The 6,137-nt window shown below is 40.1% G+C and overlaps 1 pseudogene; it reads right to left on the bottom strand.

The window, feature by feature from the left end:
- Positions 1–1,961: 1,961 nt before the first annotated feature.
- On the bottom strand, positions 1,962–4,612 carry LOC109945964 (plasma membrane ATPase 2-like; annotated as a pseudogene).
- Positions 4,613–6,137: the final 1,525 nt, after the last annotated feature.

Below are 6,137 nucleotides of genomic sequence, written 5' to 3'. Positions count from 1 at the left end.
GTTTGGTTGACTGGTCAAAATAAGTAAGGATGTGTTTGATTGTCTGGTCCAGCCTGAGTGTGGCTCAGTGAGAGAACCAGGCTCAAGAGAGCCCGCATGTGATGAGCTAACCTAAGATGTTTGGTTGGCTGGTCAAAATAAGCCTGGCTCATATGATATATTGTTTGGTTCTCATTTTTTATAGCTTGGTCCAATTGGGTTACCACCAATTTTGATGTGTTAGATGTCGTTCCCGCCAAATTTCAAACTTTTAAGGGTTATTAAACAAACTAGAACATCAGGCGCCCATTCGGGCGCCCTACCGTGGTTGAAGGTAAAAGCAAATGTCGAGCTAACATGGCTCTATGCAACTATAATAATTAGATAGTAAGAATAAGATCTAAACAAACACAGCAGTACAGCAGATTTAGGCGAAAAGACATTAGAAGCTAAGATTAATATAGGTTGTGTAACGATGACAAGTAATAAAGAGCATTTTAAAATAAAACTGAAGGCTCAACATCTATTCCATCATTTCTAAGGTTGTAGCAGCAGCATTCCCTACCCTCCCTAGCAGAAAGGAATCCTACCCACTGCCTATTGAATCTCTGAGTCCTTTGTTTCAGTCGCAATGTCCTCTAAATGCATATTAACCAAGAGAGCTTCGCCTGTAATATAGGAAGCAACACCAGCATTTGTAATCACTGCAGAAACCACACCAGATGCATCATTCGGATCTTCAGTTTTAACAACACGAATCATTTCAGTGTCCTCACTGATGTTCTTTACATCTCGCACTGTTAACTGCAGAAAACTATAATTGCAGTTCAAATGATGCAGATAACCGAATAGAATTGTCATAGTAACATGGAGCATGTTAAACTAAAACCATACAACAAATCTCTTCTAGTTTGCCCTTTTTCAGTTGTTCCACTGTATTCTCAAAAGCACCAGAAGCTTACATGGCATCCCTTATATCGCTAATAACATGTTGAGATTTCATTGCAGAAACGAATTTCTTTGTTAACCATTTTTTTAAAAATTCCCACTTCTCACAGGCATCTCCTTTGCTATAAATACAAAAATCAAGGAAAAAGCTATTATCCAAGGAAACAAAGAAATACAACTAAACAAGTTAAGATAACTAATAAACATATCTCAAGTAGAGTCTTATTGGGTAATACATATAGCCAGTGCTCTCATCCTCTGCACAAGCAATGTCATCTCTCCATCAATATAGACTATGTCATTGGAACACTTGTTTTAAACCATCTAGACAATTCGTTCCTTATGTCTAAAAAGCTTTGATCTAAGCACTAGTCCCCACAGGAGCTCTCAGGTGACCACAATGTCAACTGGCCAGTGATATTAATCCCAAAGGAGAGCACATCAAGAGAAGGAAAAGAGGTATTAGTCTATCCGAGGTTCTTTACCTGATCTTCATTGTCATGTCCCTTTGATTTATTGTTATTATGGCATAAATAATCTGTAACGATGTTATTCATCCTACTCCATGCAGGTTGTAAATTCTTTTGCCGATGGTGGTTTGCCCTCAAAACTAAAACCAAAGATGACACTCGATGCAAATGAGATCCTTCTAGTTCAAAAGAGAAGTGTCCTAGGGAAGGATGGTCCTATGGTTTTGGTTTAGGGTCACTGCATTCGAGATGCAAACAATGTTATAGGGTGACTGCATTCTAGGAAAGGATGACACTCGATGCAAACGATGTTATTAATCCTACTCCATGCATTCGAGATAAAATTTCTCATAATCATCTTGCATTATGTAAACCTAACTAGCCTAATAATTGGAAGAATGGGATTGCAGAAACATACCTCATAACTCGTATAGTTCTCAAAGTAAATATCCTCTCTCGCTTTTGAAGTATGCTTTCTTCTGAGTTGTGATGTATTCTGGCAGTACAAAAAAGGCAGGACTATACACCCCGCTTCAGTACCTATTCATGCTGCCAATTACCAAGTTAGGCCTTATTCCCAATTGTTCCAATGTCCACACAGTAAATGTGGCTTACCTGCATGTAGACATTTAAAAAATCGCACATCATCTTGCGACTGAATGCAGGTAACCAAAGGGGTCTGATGCCTTGTACCTCCTGAGCGGCCCAACCAAACCTGAAACCATGAAAATGACAAGCGAGCGACCATGCCTTGGAGGATCAAAGAGTGGCCTAAGAGCAAAAAAATACCATGGCCTACCAGGACACTCTTTCTTTCCATCTGGCACTTGCTGTATGAATAAGAGAACATCCATAATCAGAATGACATCACTTTAAAATAATTGTTGATACTACATGATCTATAGCTAGCTTAGATTCAGCAATGTTTAAGCGTATTCTGGATGACTATCCTTCTAAGTTCACCCGCCTGATACACTACAACAAGTGATCTAAGTTCACGCTCAGCAAACTTGTCAATTAGGGCATGAATTCTTTGTTCTATCCCTGACTTATTGTAGGCAAGGTTGAGAATCTACATGTCACTTTCTTGACCAACAAGATTTTGATGTAAACAAAAAAATCATGTCATGCTTTTGAAGCTATGTTGCAATCCAGTTTCTTAAGACCTGCTCTAGCACACTTTTACTAACATAGCACATCTTCCCATCACTATCAGTGTATGTCAAGGCAGTTCTTTTGTCGGTAGGATTAAATGGAAGGAAATGAACCTCTTGAATACCAGCACAGGCCTATGGGAAATATTGTTAGCTATTCATATCACCAAACAAATAAGACACGTATATATATATATATTCATATTCCATCCCTATTCAAAAAGTATTATAACTCTTTTGGATCAGCTAGCATGCCAACTACTGCAATATCAATAGCATCTTGATTTTCTATCCGGGAGGCTCTAGAAGCCTTCATAATTACTTGGTCCTGAGTGAACTCCCTTTCAGAAACCTGAACCAAGCATATATAAGTGTTTTAAGGTTAGATATGAAGGACCAACGATGGTTGTTCAAGTGTAACTTCAATGAGGTTTTTGTCCACTGTAAGTCTATTTAGAGTCAGAGTTCTAGTTTTGTCACTACATTAGATCATTGGCGCGCGCCAGCACGCGCATGGAAATTAAATACTTAATACTGGCATATAGTTGCAGAAGAGAGACATTATATTACAACATGGATATAAAGTGCTTCGATGATTATGGGCATTATATAATATATTATGGCTACATAAAAGACTGAGTTGCAAACAATATGTTTCTGGTAGCATTTCAGTCTACATATATCAGGATGCATAGACAAAAAGACATGAGGATCCTGTTTTCCAGATAAGGCATAAGTTATATACATCTGGCATTGTTTTCAAGGATTAACTTTGAAATCAGAAATTCAGAACGTCTTCCCTGTAGTTTAAGGTAAATAAGTTACTTTAAAGTTCAACAAAATGTTGTTGTAATTGAAGTAAGGAATTGCAATAGATTGTATGGACGGGAAAGTAGAGTGAATTAGATCATACATTTGTATTTGTCAGAGTCATTTTCGTCAGAATTGAATTTTAAGGACCTGTACTTAGATCTGATCCAAAAAAGAATAGTAAAATGGTGAATGTGTGGGAAGTAAGGAGGTTGCCATGCTATGTATCTGAGTTTAGTACCTTTTGTGGTGATTCAAAAGTTTCCAGGTCCTGGTCTTCAATTCTAAGATTGACTTGTTGCTTGTATGTATAATTATGCGTTAGAACATAACATATAAACGTAAATAAATTGGTAAACAAAATGAACTCGAAATAGTAAATACATTGAAGTTGACTTACATTTGGAGAAATGTTTATTGTCAGTTTGCACATTGTTGTAGAAGGTCAAACAGATTGGTTTGTAAATATATTGAAGTTGACATACATTTGGAGAAACCTTAGAGTGACCTGATAATAGTCCATAACATAGAAAAGGGTTTGGCTCTTTTTTCTTATAATGAAAACGATAGCAAAAGAAATCTTGCATAGTCACATGAGACCTTCTATTATTATCTGCATTCTCCATTTCAACATATGGAACACCAATTTGAAATCCACGCTCACCAAAAGTAAATAGCAATGGATATTGCAGTGGCATATAAACTGGAGATATGGAACAAATATGTTTAAGGTCTTTGTTGTGTTTTTGAATGATAATGTCTCTTTTAAATGTACCAAAAGATAAGTCTCCGCAAACTATTCAGTAAATGCATGTAAAAAGGAATATACTCCGTAGGAGACCAAAATAAGAAAGGTGCGCAAGAACTGTTCCCTTTTTCTAGGGAAATATTGCAATCATAAAACAGAAACACAGCTTTGCTAACACGTGAGCAGCAAAAGGCAACTGCAGGTCCACAATACCTGCCCTTAGATTTAGGATTTGTAATATCCTAAGAAAATGAGAAAAGTGTGTGGGTTTGCGGCTGTAGATGTAGAGCGCATTGCAACATGAGTTTGGAGAGCGACGAGGAAAATAAATGTGTAATTTGCAGTAAGCCATGAACGGCGGAAAGCGAACAAAACCATGAAAAGCATTTCTTTACCTAAAAAGGTGACAATGGCCGAATGTAGACGCTGACGACGGAGGAAGCCGCGAGCTCGCAGTCCCTCGAAACTGGCCGGAGGTGGACGTCGACGACCGAGGAAGCCATGGGCTTGCTGTCGCCCTCGAAACGGATGCGGTAGCGCCATAGTAAGGGACGACCAGTGGGTAGAGAAGTGAAGCATACAGATCTTTTTTTACCTGGAAAAGCGGTTATCGTCGGAGAGTGCAGCGGAAGCCGCAGAGTCGCTGTCGGCGGCGGCAGCGCCTACCTCTCTGGCAGGTTCTAGGGTGTTTACTCGGCGGCGTCATCATTTCATTTTTTAATAAATGCTGCCGAGCGGCGGCGCATGGACGGGAGCATACGAGGGAGCTACCCTCTCGCTCGCGAACGGGAGCAGGACGGAGGCGAGCCGGAAGACGGGGTCGGAGAAGGGGAGAAGGTGGATGTGAGAGACGAAGGGGCCGGAGGGGGGGTCGTGGCTGACGGCGGTAGCGGCGAGGAGGAAGGGAGCTAGCGGACGAGGTCGACGGAGGAGGCGAGCGGGGGCCGACCACGGTGGTGGAGACAGAGGGGATCTGGCGAGCTCGTATGGGGAGAGGAGACGGAGATAGAGTTGACCACGATGGGTACGGACACCTTGCTGTGGAGCGGTGGCGAGCCTAGCTCCGTCGAGCGGCGGTGGTGCGAGGATGGTGAGTATGTTAGGGAGCTGCCCTCTGGATTGCAGAGTGTAGTGGAGTGGAGAGGGAGAGCCTCCGCCTCCATGAAACGCGCGGAAGGCGGACACAATGCGCGGTCTGCTCTCTCCAGATGAATGGAAAATTTTGAGTCCGACGTATTCGTACACGCGTCAGTGCCGAGATGGACAAAGTCCCGTGAAGCGCGGACAGACCTCCAATTCCTAGTGTCTTTTAACAAGAAGTAATTACAACAGATTTAACTAAAAATATGATTTTGACCCATAAATTGAATTAATTACATCTAAATATGATTTACACTCATAGATTACAACAGATTTTGAATAATACCTCTGTACAGTAGGAGCAACTTACATAAACATAAATTGAAATAAATTACTACAGATCCTTTGTAATACAATCATTTGAAATGATTTTCAAATAATCAGAAACATAAACAGAAAACAGTGATTTCTCGTAAACAGTGATTTAATGAGAAGAGAAGAGAAGAGAAGAGAAGAACATAAACAGTGATTTCTCATAAACAAAAACAACTTGAGAAGAGAAGAAAGAACATAAACAGAAGGAAAAGAACCCAACTTTTGACCATACATGGGGAGTGGGTTCTTTTATTCTTTGCCTCAGAATTACATTAACTGAAACTGACTCAATAGCGCATTAAACAGAAATTCAGTGCCAACTGCCCAGTAAACAGAAACAATTTATTTCACTACCCAGATCAACAGAAACACCACTGCCCAGATCAATAGAAACACCACTCCCCAGAAAAAGAACCAGTAATTACACATTGTTTTGTTCTCCTTTAAACAGAAATTTGTTTACATATTGTTTTGTTCTCCTTTAAACAGAAACACATTGTTTTGTTCTCCTTTAAACAGAAATGGTTGGACTGCCCAGATCAGGAATTGACCCAGTAAACATAAACAGAAATC

This window comes from Zea mays, chromosome 4, assembly GCF_902167145.1.
Source record: "Zea mays cultivar B73 chromosome 4, Zm-B73-REFERENCE-NAM-5.0, whole genome shotgun sequence".
Taxonomy (NCBI): Eukaryota; Viridiplantae; Streptophyta; class Magnoliopsida; order Poales; family Poaceae; genus Zea; species Zea mays.
The sequence above is the reverse complement of the archived record's forward strand: the minus strand, read 5'-3'. Positions and strand labels throughout refer to the sequence as shown.